General features: G+C 40.2%; 1 protein-coding gene across 2 annotated transcripts in view; it reads left to right on the forward strand.

Annotated features, from left to right (window-relative positions):
• INO80D (INO80 complex subunit D) overlaps positions 1-13,992 on the forward strand; it is a 99,361-nt gene that overhangs the window by 49,093 nt on the left and 36,276 nt on the right. The window lies entirely within an intron of this gene.

Here is a 13,992-nt window from a genome sequence, read left to right on the forward strand (position 1 = left end):
CTTTTTTTGGTTGGTAGGCTATTAATTATTGCCTCAATTTCAGAGCCTGCTGTTGGTCTATTCAGGAATTCAACTTCTTCCTGGTTTAGTCTTGGAAGAGTGTAAGTGTCCAGGAAATTATCCATTTGAGACAAGGTTTTTCTATGTTGCCCAGGCTGGTCTCACATTCCTGGCCTTAAATGATCCTCCTGCTTTAGCCTCCGAAAGTGCTGCAAATACAGGCATGAGTTACCATTCCTGGCCTACATATACGTTTTGAGAGTGTTTTCTTTTAGTCTGTGACTTGAGTTTTTATTTTGTTAAGGATGTCTTTTTTTATTTTTGAAGATTATTATTATTATTTTTTAAATAGTAGAGACAAGGTCTTGCTATGTTACCTAGGCTGAAACTCCTGGCCCTAGGTGATCCTCTCACCCCATCCTCCCAAAATGTTGAGATTATCGGCCTGAGCCACCTCACTTGGCCTGTTAATAATATTTTTTTGATGAGTACAAGTTGTTAATACTAAAAATGTCCAGTTTATTACATTTTTTCCTTTTATGTTTACTACTTTCTCTATACTACTTTAAAAATCTTTGACCATTCTAAAGTTGTGGAGGTTTTTCACCTCTGTTGTACTTAGAAACTTTGTAGGTTTAGCTTATCTTTAACATTTATGTCTGTGACCCATTTTATATAATTTTTTGTGTGTACTGTGGTTGGGGTCAAAGTTTTTTATTTTTTTTTGAGATGGAGTTTTTGCTTTTGTTGCCCAGGTTGGAGTGCAATGGCTCAACCTTGGCTCACTACAACCTCCACCTCGTGGGTTCAAGTGATTCTCCTGCCTCAGCCTCCTGAGTAGCTGGGATTACAAGCATGAGCCACCACACCCGGCTAATTTTGCATTTTTAGTAGAAATGGGGTTTCCCCATGTTGGTCAGGCTCGTCTCAAACTCCTGACCTCAGGTGATCTGCCCACCTCGGCTTCCCTAAGTGTTAGGATTATAGGCATGAGCCACTGCCCCGGCCAAAGTTTATTCTTTTATATGGCTATCTAGTTGTTGCAAAAGTACTTGTTGAAAATACTTTTATTTCCTATTTATTTGCTGTGGTGCCTTTGTGACAAATTAATTCAGCATATTAGAGGTGTGAACCTATTTCTGAAGTCTTTTCTGTTCCATTGATTAATTTTTAAATTTTTAGACTACTTCCAGACTTATTTACTTAGTTAATTGTGGTTATAGAGTACCTGTAGAAATTCAGTGGTTTGAATCCTACAACATAGTCATTTTTCACAATTATTTTGACTATTCTAGGTATTTTTTTTTTACACACAAATTTTAGAATCAAATTGTCATTTTCCACTAACAACACTATTGTGGTTGTGGCTTTTATTATAAGTTGATTTGTGGAGAATTTACATTTTAACAACATTAAGTCTTCCAATCCATGAATATGGGATACTGCTCTAGTTTAGGTCTTTTAAAATTGTCTTCATTAGAGTTAAATTTTTGATGTGACAGTCTTGCATATATTTTATTAAATTTATTTCAGAGTATTTTGCTTTCAATGCTGTTGTAAACTGAATTGTTTTTATGATTTTATTTTTCATTTGTTTGCCACTTACATGTAGAAATAGTTTGTTATTAGGTTGAATTGTCAATATATATTGCAGTTTTGATAATTTACTTATTCTAACTTTTTTGGGTAAATTCTTTATGATTTTCTCTGTAAACAGTCATGTCATGGTGAATGACAGTTTTACTTCCTTCCAATCTTTATGCCTCGTATTGCTTTTTCTGGCCTTCTGGACTGGCTAAGATTTTCAGTAAATTATTGAATAGAAAGAGTGAGGATGGACATCATTGCCTTGTTTCCTTTATTTTGGGTAAAATATCCATGAAATTTTGGTTTAAAATAATTTTTTATTTTTAAGAGTTTATTTATTAAATAAAATTCTGAGGCCGTGCCACTGAGCCCAGAACCAAGAGACTAAGCCATAGCTGGAACATCATTTATACATTTTTTTTTTTTTTTGAGACAGAGTTTTGCTCTTCTTACCCAGGCTGGAGTGCAATGGCGCAATCTTGACTCACCGCAACCTCTGCCTCCCGGGTTCAAGTGATTCTTCTGTCTCAGTCTCCCAAGTAGCTGGGATTACAGGCATGCACCACCACGCCTGGCTAATTTTGTATTTTTAGTAGAGACAGGGTTTCTCCATGTTGGTCAGGCTGGTCTCGAACTCCCGACCTCAAGTGATCTGCCCACCTCAGCCTCCCAAAGTGCTGGGATTACCAGCGTGAGCCACCGCACCCAGCCCCTTTATACCTTTCTTACACAACTTTTATATTCTGTGTGTCATAAGTCCCACCTTTGGGGTCCTTGTAAGTATGAGCCTGTCATTTATCATGTTTTTTCTTTTTATCACACAAAGTGGCTTACCTACTTATTTGCATGGTAATCCTTGGTTTTATAGGTTTTGGACTTATCCTGGAAACCCAAATTTAGCTACATTAGCTTGTTAGGATGATAATTTATATCAGCAAGTACTTTGAAATCAGCCTACCTCCAGTCTTTTTCTCTCTGCTTCTACCTTTAGCTTCAGTCTTGTGTTCATTTGTTTGTTTGTTTGTTTGTTTGTTTTCTGAGACAGGGTCTCACTCTGTGACCCAGGCTGGAGTGACCTTCCAGGGTCAAGCTGTCCTCCAACCTCAGCCTCCTGAGTAGCTGGGACTACAGGCATGCACCACCATGCCTGGCTATTTTTGCATTTTGTTGTAGGGATGGGTTTTGCTATGTTGCCCAGGCCACTCTCGAACTCCTGAGCTTAAGCTATCCTCCCACCTAGGTCTCCCAAAGTGTTAGGATTACAGGTGTGAGCCACTGTGCCTGGCCCAGGTTTTTTCTATTTAACGTTTATTTACTTTTTGATGAGCAGTTAGGGGAAGAGATCTCCTCTACTTCCTATTGGGACCAACAATGCATTCATAAATATAGTTTACCTAGTATGTAGTTGCTTTAGAATGGTAAGTTCTCTTAGTGTTCTAAACTACCATATGCTGTCAAGTGTTTCTTTCTCTTTTTTTCTTTTAAAAGTTTTATCAGGTAACTTTTTTTACCCTCAAGGTCAAAGAAGAACACAATGTATTCATCTTTATACCTCAAATATTCCAAATATTCTTTTTTTTGTTTTTTTTTGAGACGATCTCGCTCTGTCACCCAGGCTGGAGTGCAGTGGCCCGATCTCGGCTCACTGCAAGCTCTGCCTCCTGGGTTCTCGCCATTCTCCTGCCTCAGCCTCCTGAGTAGCTGGGACTACAGGTGCCCGCCACCACACCCTGCTAATTTTTTGTATTTTTTTAGTAGAGACGGTGTTTCACTGTGTTAGCCAGGATGGTCTTTATCTCCTGACATCATGATCCGCCTGCCTCAGCCTCCCAAAGTGCTGGGATTACAGGTGTGAGCCACCGCACCTGGCTATACCACAAATATTCTAATACACAGATCAAAATAGAATGAAACAGATGACTAGTTTTATTTCCATATTATTTTTACACATTTATGGGGTACATATGCAGTTTTGTTTTGTTTTGTCTTTGAGACGGAGTTTCGCTCTTGTTGTCCAGGCTGGAGTGAAATGGCATGATCTCGGCTCATCGCAACCTCCCAGGTTCAAGCAATTCTCCTGCCTCAGCCTCCCAAGTAGCTAGGATTACAGGCATGTGCCACCATGCCAGGCTAATTTTGTATTTTTTTTAGTAGAGACGGGGTTTCTCCATGTTGGTCAGATTGGTCTTGAACTCCTGACCTCAGGTGATCCTCCTGCCTCGGCCTCCCAAAGTGTTGGGATTATAGGCGTGAGCCACCGCGCCCAGCCATGTGCAGTTTTGTTATGCATAGATTGTGTAGTGATCAAGTCAGGGCTTTTAGGGTACCAATAACCTGAATGACATACATTGTACCTATTAACCAATTTGTCATCATCCTCCCCTCTTCCACCCCCTCAACCTTCTGAGTCTTCATCTGTCACTCCACTCTCTACGTCTATGTGAACATGTTTTTTAGTACCCACTTATGAGTGAGAACATGTGATACTTGTCTTTCTGTGCCTGGCTTGTTTCACATAAGCCTCCAGTTCTACATATGTTGCTGCAAAAGATGTGATTTTATTCTTTTCTTTGGCTCAATAGCATTCTATTGTGTATACATGCAACACATTTTCTTTATCCATTTGTTCACTGATGGACCCTTAGGTTGATTCTATTCTTTGTGATTCTGAATAGTGCTGTTATAAACATATGAGTGCTGATATCATTTTGATACATTGACTTATTTTCCTTTGAGTAGATACCTGGTAATGGGATTGCTGGGATGAATGGTAGTTCTATAGTCATATTTTTACTTCTTTGAGAAATCTTTATACTGTTTTCCATAGAGGTTGTACTAATTTAGATTCCCACCAACAGTGTATAAGAGTTCCCGTTTCTCCACTTCATAGCCATTATCTGTTATTTTTTGTCTTTTTAATGATAGCCATTCTAACTGGGTTTACTTGTTACCTTTTTGTGAATGACTCCCAAATCTTTTTTTTTTTTTTAATGTTGAGACGGAGTCTCCCACTGTCACCCAGGCTGGAGTGCAGTGGCATGATCTCGCCTCACTGCAAACTCCGCCTCCCAGGTTCACGCCATTCTCCTGCCTTAGCCTCTAGAGTAGCTGGGACTATAGGTGCCTGCCACCTCGCCCAGTTATTTTAGTAGAGTCGGGGTTTCACAGTGTTAGCCAGGATGGTCTCGATTTCCTGACCTCATGATCCGCCCGCCTCAGCCTCCCAAAGTGCTGGGATTACTGGTGTGGGCCACCGCGCCCGGCCTGAATGACTCCTAAATCTTTTACTCATGTCTAACGATAAATCTTTTGAGTTTGAACTGCTTGTTGGATATTTCTCATCACGTATTTGGTCAATACCTTAAATTCAGCATTTCTAAAACTAAACTCATTATTTTTCTTAATATGTATGTCTCTTTCTGATTGTCCTATTTTTTTTTTTTTTTTTTTTTTTTTTGAGACGGAGTCTTGCTCTGTCGCCCAGGCTGGAGTGTAGTGGCCGGATCTCAGCTCACTGCAAGCTCCGCCTCCCGGGTTTACGCCATTCTCCTGCCTCAGCCTCCCGAGTTGCTGGGACTACAGGCGCCCGCCACCTCGCCCGGCTAGTTTTTTGTATTTTTAGTAGAGACGGGGTTTCACCGTGTTAGCCAGGATGGTCTCAATCTCCTGACCTCGTGATCCGCCCGTCTCGGCCTCCCAAAGTGCTGGGATTACAGGCTTGAGCCACCGCGCCCGGCCGATTCTCCTATTTTTATTAGAGGTATTACCATTTTGCTGTTTGGTTGTCTTAATAAAGTAAATTAAAATGAATTTCATTTGGAGAAGTTCATATTATGCCTTGAAATTATGGACAAGCCTGGAATCTTAGAATATCAGGTGTAGAATTTGCTGCTCTGTATTTAGGGTTGTTAATAACATTTTAGTAATAACAATATCTGTATTTATATTGTCACTTCACAGGTATCATTTCTCTCCTTTTTCTTAACAATCTTGGGGGGTAGGCCAGGTATATCTCATTTCACAGATATGGAAAGTTAAAGAAGGAAGGAAACAAACACATACTGAGAATGCACTAGGTGCCAGGTTTTGTCACTGCTAAATGAAGGGAAACTGGCCTTTCTCTTCTCAGTTCCCTATTCTTCATCAGCAACCAGGTTTGAAATATCATTGTCATTGATCTTAGAAGTGGGAAGCATCCTGGAGATGTTCTAAATTATGTCCTTGCAAGGGATGGCCTGTGGACCTGTGTCAGTCTACAAACTGCTTATTACTGGTCTGTGATACAATAAGTATGGAAATTATGAATAAGCTTTAGAAAATTGTATAATCATGTAACATGCCTCAGCATCCAAGTGTGTCTTTCCACATTTAACTTGAGAAGCACTGATTTAGTCCTTCCATTCTGCAGTAATAGCATCTTTTTTATTTTTATTTTTTCCGTTTTCCATAGGTTATTGGGGTCCAGGTGGTATTTGGTTACATGAGTAAGCTCTTCAGTGGTGATTTGTGAGATCTTGGTGAACCCATCACCTGATCAGTATTCACTGCACCCTATTTGTAGTCTTTTATCCCTTACTCCCCTTCCTCCCTTCCCCCAAGTCCCCAAAGTCCAGTGTTTCTTGCTTATGCCTTTGGGTCCTCATAGCTTAGCTCCCACATATCAGTGAGAACATAGGATGTTTGGGTTTCCATTTCTGAGTTACTTCACTTAGAATAATAGTCTCCAGTCTCATCCAGGTCACTGCAAATGCCATTAATTCATTCCTTTTTATGGCTGAGTAGTATTCCATCATACACACACACACACACACACATACATATACACACACCACAGTTTTCTTTATCCACTCATTGACTGATGGGCATTTGGGTTGGTTCCATGATTTTGCAGTTGCGAATTGTGCTCCTATAAATGTGTGTGCAAGTATCTTTTTCGCATAATGACTTCTTTTCCTCTGGGTAGATATCTGGTAATGGGACTGCTGGGTCAAATGGGAGTTCTTCCTTTAGTTCTTTAAGGAATCTCCCCACTGTTTTCCATAGTGGCTGTACTAGTTACATTCCCACCAGCAGTGTAGAAGTGTTCCCTGATCACCACATCCACGCCAACATCTACTGATTTTTGATTTTTTGATTATGGCCATTCTTGCAGGAGTAAGATGATATCACATTGTGGTTTTAATTTGCATTTCCCTGCAAATCAAATTTGCAATTAGTGATGTTGAGCATTTTTCCATATGTTTGTTGCCCATTTGTTTGTCTTCTTTTGAGAATTGTCTATTCATGTCCTTAGCCCACTTTTTTTTTTTTTTTTTTGAGATGGAGTCTCACTCTGTCACCCAGGCTGGAGTGCAGTGGCGCCATCTCGGCTCACTGCAAGCTCTGCTTCCTGGGTTCACACCATTCTCCTGCCTCAGCCTCCCAAGTAGCTGAGACTACAGGCGCCTACAACCATGCCTGGCTAATTTTTTGTATTTTTAGTAGAGATGAGGTTTCACCATGTTAGCCAGGATGGTTTCGATCTCCTGCCCTCGTGATCTGCCTGCCTCGGCCTCCCAAAGTGCTGGACTTAAAGGCGTGAGCCACTGCGCCCAGCTGAACATAGCCCACTTTTTATTGGGATTGTTTGTTTTCTTCTTACTGATTTGTTGAGTTCGTTGTCAATTCTGGATATTAGTCCTTTGTCAGGTATATAGATTGTGAAGAGTTTCTCCCATTCTGTGGGTTGTCTGTTTACTTTGCTGACTGTTCCTTTTGCGGGGCAAAAGCTCATTAGTTTAATTACATCCTAGCTATTTATCTTTGTTTTTACTGCATTTGCTTTTGGGTTCTTGTCATGAACTCCTTGCCTAAGCCAATGTCTAGAAGTGTTTTTCCAATGTTAGAATTTTTATAGTTTTAGGTGTTAGATTTAAGTCCTTAATTGACCTTGAGTTGATTTTTGTATAAGGTGAGAGATGAGGATCCAGTTTCATTCTCCTACACATGGCTAGCCAATTATCCCAGCACCATTTGTTGAAAGGGTGTTCTTTTTCCACTTTTATGTTTTTGTTTGCCTTGTCAAAGATTAGTTAGATGTAAATATTTGAGTTTATTTCTGGGTTCTCTATTCTGTTCCATTGGTCTATGTACCTATTTTTATACCAATACCATGCTTTTTTGGTGACTGTGGCCTTATAGTATAGTTTGAAATCAGGTAGTGTGATGCTTCCAGATTTGTTGTTTCTACTTAGTCTTGTGTTGGCTATGTGGGCTCTTTTTTGGTTCCTTAGGAATTTTAGAATTGTTTTTTCTAATTTTGTGAAGAATGAGGTGGTATTTTGATTGGGATTATGTTGAATTTGTAGATTGCTTTTGGCAGTATGGTCATTTTCACAATATTGATTCTACCCATCCATGAGCATGGGATGTGTTTCCATTTGTTTGTGTCATCCATGATTTCTTTCAGCAGTGTTTTGTAGTTTTCTTTGTAGAGGTCTTTCGCCTCCTTTGTTAGGTATATTCCTAAGTATTTTATTATTATTATTTTATTTTGCAGCTATTATAAAACGGATTGAGTTCTTGATTTGATTCTCTGCTTGGTCGCTGTTGCTATATAGAAGAGCTACTGATTTACGTATATTAATCTTGTATCCAGACACTTTGCTGAATTCTTTTATCAGTTCTAGGAGCTTTCTGTAGTCTTAATGGATTTCAAGGGTAAACGATCAGATCGTCGGCAAACAGTGACAGTTTGACTTCCTCTTTACTGATTTGGATGCCCTTTATTTCTTTCTCTTATCTAATTGCTCCAGCTAGGACTTCCAGTACTGTGTTGAAGAGGAGTGGTGAGAGTGGGCATCCTTGTCTTGTTACAGTTCTCAGAGGGAATGCTTTAAACTTTTCCCCATTCAGTATTTTGTTGGCTGTGGGTTATAGATGGCTTTTATTATATTGAGGTATGTCCCTTGTATGCCAATTTTGCTGAAAGTTTTAATCATAAAGGGGTGCTGGATTTTTTCAAATGCTTTTTCTGCATATATTGAGATGATCATGTGATTTTTGTTTTTAATTCTGTTTATGTGGTGTATCACATTTCTTGACTTGCTTATGTTAAACCATCTCTGCATCCCTGGTATGAAACCCACTTGACCACGGTGAATTATCTTTTTGATAAGTTGTTGGATTCGGTTAGCTAATATTTTGTTAAGGGATTTAGCATCTATATTCATCAGGGATATCAGTCTGTGGTTTTCTTTTTTGGTTATGTCCTGGTTTTAGTATTAGAGTGATGCTGGCTTCATAGACTGAATTAGGGAGGGTTCCTTCTTTCCCTATCTTGTGGAATAGTGTCAAAAGGATTGGTACTAATTCTTCTTTGAATGTCTGGTAGAATTCTCCTGTGAATAAGTCTGGTCTTGGAATGGTTTTTGTTGTTAATTTTTAAATTACCATTTCAATCTTGCTGCTTGTTATTGGTCTGTTCAGGGTATCTAATTCTTCTTTATTTAAGCTAGGAGTGTTGTATTTTTCCAGGAATTTATCATTTATCTATCTCTTCTAGGTTTTCTAGTTTATGTACATAAAGGTGTTCATAGTAGCCTTGAATGATCTTTTGTATTTCAGTGGTATCAGTTGTAACATCTCCTGTTTTGTTTCTTACTGAGGTTATTTGGATTTTCTCCTTTTCTTGGTTAATCTTGCTAATGGCCTATCAATTTTATTTATCTTTTCAAAGAACCAGCTTTTTGTTTCATTTATCTTTTGTATTTTGTTTGTTTGTTTCAGTTTCATTTAGTTCTGCTCTGATATTGGTTATTTCCTTTCTTCTGCTGGGTTTGGGTTTAGTTTGTTCTTGTTTCTCTGCTTCCTTGATGTGTGACCTTAGAATGTCAGTTTGTGCTCTTTCAGTCTTTTTGATGTAGGCGTTTAGGGCTATGAACTTTCCTCTTAGCACTGCCTTTGCTGTATCCAAGAGGTTTTGATAGGTTGTGTCATTATTGTTCAATTTGAAGAATTTTTAAATTTGCATCTTGATTTTGTTTTTGACCGAATGCTCTTTCAGGAGCAGATTATTTAATTTCCATGTATTTGCATGGTTTTGAAGGTTTGCTTTGGAGTTGATTCCCAGTTTTATTCCACTGTAGTCTGAGAGAGTGCTTGATATAATTTCAATTTTCTTAAATTTACTGAGGCTTGTTTTGTGGCCTAGCATATGGTTCTATCTTGGAGAAAGTTCCATGCGCTGTTGAATAGAATGTGTGTATTCTGCAGTTGTTGGACAAGGCCTTTTACTATTATATAATATCCCTCTTTGTCTCTTTTAACTGCTGTTGCTTTAAAGTTTGTTTTGTCTGATATAAGAATAGCTACCCCTGCTTGCTTTTGGTGTTCATTTGCATGAAATGCCTTTTTCTGTGCCTTTAAGTTTATGTGAGTCTTTATATGTTAGGTGAGTCTCCTGAAGGTAGCAGATAGTTGGTTGGTGGGTTCTTATCCATTCTGTGGTTCTGTATCTTTTAAGTGGAGCATTTAGGCTATTTACATTCAATGTTAGTATTGAAATATGAGGTACCATTGCTTTCATTGTGCTCTTTGTTGCCTGTGTGCTTTGGTTTTTTGGTTTTTTGTTTCACTTTCTAACTTGTATTTTTGTTTTATAGGTCCTGTATGATTTATGCTTTAAAGAGATTCTGTTTTGATGTGTTTCCAGTATTCGTGTCAAGATTCAGAGCTCCTTTTAGCAGTTCTTGTAGTGGTGGTTTGGTAATGGTGAATTCTCTCAGCATTTGTTTGTCTGAAAACGACTGTATCTTTCCTTCATATATGATGCTTAGTTTCACTGGATACAAAATTCTTGGCTGACAATTGTTTTGTTTAAGGAGGCTGAAGATAGGGCCCAATCCCTTCTAGTTTGTGGGGTTTCTCTTGAGAAATCTGCTGCTAATCTCATAGGTTTTCCTTTATAGGTTACCTGGTGCTTCTGTCTCACAGCTCTTAAGATTCTTTCCTTCGTCTTAACTTTGGATAACCTGGTGACAATGTGTCTAGGCAAAGGTTCCCAGGTCAATGGAGTTGTGTATTTAGGAGGATTATGGCTGCCTCTGCTGAATCACGTAGGTTGTCAGGGAAGTGGAGGAAAGCCAGCAGTCATAGGCCTCACCCAGCTCCCACACAATCTGAAGGGCCACCCTTACTCCCACCATGCCCCACCTAATAGCCCAGTCTGTTTCCAGGCAGTGGGTGAGCAGGGCTTGAGAACTTGCCCCAGGCTACCTGCCTCCTAGCTGCGAAAGAAAAGGGCTTTGGTTCTTTCCCCACCTGTGGAGTCTGCACACAGGATTCGTGGCCTCCCCCACATTCTGGCCAGGAGGCTTCTCACCCAGTTCAGATTGTTACAAAGTTCAGCTGGAGATTTCCTTCTCCCTGTGGCATTTTCCCCATGCCTCTGGCCGCTCTCCCAAAAGATCTCTGTGATGCCAGTCAGGAATGACCTGCTTGGGGACCCAGTGAGCTGCCGGAACCTTTCCCGCTGCTTCCTCTACCCCTGTATTTTGCTCAGCTCTCTAAATTGACTCAACTCCAGGTAAGGTCGGAAACTTCTCCTGTAAACTAGAACTTCAGTTTCCGCAGCGCCGGTGTGTGTTCGGAGCAGAGGATCTCCCTTTCCTACTTCTGCAGTTTGGGCACTCACAGTGTTTGGAATGTCTCCAGGTCCTGCAGGAGCAGTCCACTTCCTTCAGAGGGTCTGTGGGTCCTCTTGGGATTTCTGGTTTGTTCTTGCAGTTGTTCTGGAGCTAAAATTCACTATGTGAGCCTCTGCACTCTGCTCTGTCTGTCCCCGTCGGAGCTGCAATCCAGTCCTGCCTCTCATCAGCCATGATGATCACTTCGCTATTTTAAGCCAGTCCTAGGGGTAAAGCACCATCTGGGGCACACGCAGCGGCTGCGCAGCACAGGAGGCAGGCAGGGCCATGCAGCTGTGGCAGTGCTGTCCTAAGAGCGGGACTGGAGCCAGGGGACACTGAGGTGGTGATAGCGGTGGCAGGGCACAGGCGCATCTTTTTAAAGTAACAATTTTGGCAACTGATTATTGACCCAAGCTTTGCCTTCCCTTCAAGACCTGCCTTTCCTCTCCATTTCCTTTTTTGTATGAATGAGACTTCTATTTCCTAGTTATGCAGATTCTGAGCTGTTGAGTCATTGACTTTCTAATCCTTCATATTGAGTCACCAAAGTGAGTGAGTTCAATTATGATAATGGCCATTATATGTTTTTTTGTTTGTTTGTTTGGTTTCGTTTTGAGATGGAGTCTTGTTCTGTCGCCCAGGCTGGAGGGCAGTGGCTTGTGATCTTGGCTCACTGCAACCTCTGCCTCCTGGGTTCAAGTGCTTCTCCTGCTTCAGCCTCCCAAGTAGCTGGGACTACAGGCACCACCATGCCAAGCTAATTTTTTTGTATTTTTAGTTCCTTGTTTTATACATTATGTTACTGTTCTTCTTCCCAGTCTTTGCTGGTGGAAACTGCTGCCTGCTTATTGTCCCTTCCCTGGTCCTTGCCAGCTGACAAAGCTTGTCCTTATACATGTCTTTATGCATGCAGATTGCCTCACGCTCTCCAATCCTCCTCCTTCCATCCTGGGATGGATCCTTGTTATCTCTTTCCCGGAGTTTTACTCTTCTCTCTTTCTTCCATTGATTTTATATCTGCTGCTGACTGTAATCATTGTCATGGCACACCTGTGTTACTGTGTTTTCTTAACAGTTAACAAAGCTTAGCAGTTAGGAGTGCAAAATTTAAAAAATTACAAGTCTCCTGCTTTCTCTGTGGAATAAAGGTTAAACTCTTTAATTTGATATTTAAGTTTAGAAAGCTAACCTTACCTATCATTATTCCCTTATAGACCCCCTTACCTTAGCCACACTAAGCTACTTGCTGTTCACCATCCTGTCTATCTCTGTATCTTGGCTTACGTGTTCTATTTGTGTGAGGTCCTCTTTCTTCAGGGTTCATTTCTGCTGTCACCTCCTCTGCAAAGCCGTTCTTTTCTTCCAGCAGAGTTTTTTTTTTTTTTTTTTTATTGAGGCAAAGTCTTGTTCTGTCACCCAGGATGGAGTGCACTTTTGCTGTCTCAGTTTCCTGCAACCTCCACCTCCCAGATTCAAATGATTCTCCTGCCTCAGCCTCCTGAGTAGCTGGGATTACAGGAATACACCACTACACCTGGGTACTTTTTATATTTTTAGTAGAGACAGGGTTTTGCCATGTTATTAGAACTCTTGACCTCAAGTGATCTGCCCACGTTGGCCTCCCAAAGTGCTGGGATTACAGGCGTGAGCCACTGCATCCAGGCCTTCCAGCTGTCTTTCCAGTGAACTTCAGTAACACCTTATACCCTGACCTCTATTGTGATACTTTACTGTTTTCTGTCTTGTGTGAAAGATATTTATCACACTTGCTAGATCTACGAGAACTCGCAAGTGTAGACCTCCTGTTAGAGGTCAGGGAAGAATTCAAAATGAAGAATCCTGGGCCTATACCATGGAGATTTCTGTTTCAGTAGATTTGGGGTAGTTCCTAGGAGGCTGAAACTTTTAAGTGCTCACAGATTTTTCTGATTTGTGGTCAGATGTTTGAATCATTGGCCTGTCTGCCCCACTGTTTTTGTTACTGATTTTATTCTTTTTTGAATTGTTTTAACTTTTGGTAAGTGTTTATCTTGTCTAAATTGCATTGCAAACTCTTTGAAATGTTGCTCTCTCTTCTGTAGTGCTGAGCATAATAGATAAACAGTAAATGTTGAATGTTGAATAAATGAAAAGATTGAAGTAATCCTTCAATTTGTAGATCTGTAGTAAAAACTATACTGATGAGAATGTGCTTCTTAGGAGAGATACTAAGTAGAAGTTTATAGAGTAGCCTGTTATAGGCTATGCTGAAGGAAAGAATAATAATATCACTTAAGAGAAACCAAGCAATGAATAGCAGAAGATTGGTAAGATAATATATAGTCTATAGTGTCACATGTGTGGTATTTACTTATGATAGAAGAGAAAGAAGCTAAAATAACAGGTCAGTTTTCAAGTCCAGTGTGCATTATCCCTAACGGTAAAAAGTAAGATCACATTTGTTTCGTAAAAAAGTGGCCTTTTAAACCTTGCTGGTGGTAGACATTGCTAACTAACCTCAGCACTCTTTCTTGTTGAGCTTAAATGTTCCTTCAGCATCACTTCCACGTAGCATTTAGCCAGGACACCAGTTAATCACATTATTAGCATGTGATGGAAAATCCTGTATGTAATCCCTGACTTATTAAATGCTGTCTAGGATACTTCCATAGTTAAAAAAAAATACATGGTAGAAAGCTGGGCGTGATGGCTCACGCCAGTAATCCCAGCACTTTGGGAGGCCGAGACAGGCGGATCA

This window comes from Colobus angolensis, unplaced genomic scaffold (assembly GCF_000951035.1).
Source record: "Colobus angolensis palliatus isolate OR3802 unplaced genomic scaffold, Cang.pa_1.0 Scaffold30, whole genome shotgun sequence".
In the NCBI taxonomy this organism is placed as follows: Eukaryota; Metazoa; Chordata; class Mammalia; order Primates; family Cercopithecidae; genus Colobus; species Colobus angolensis.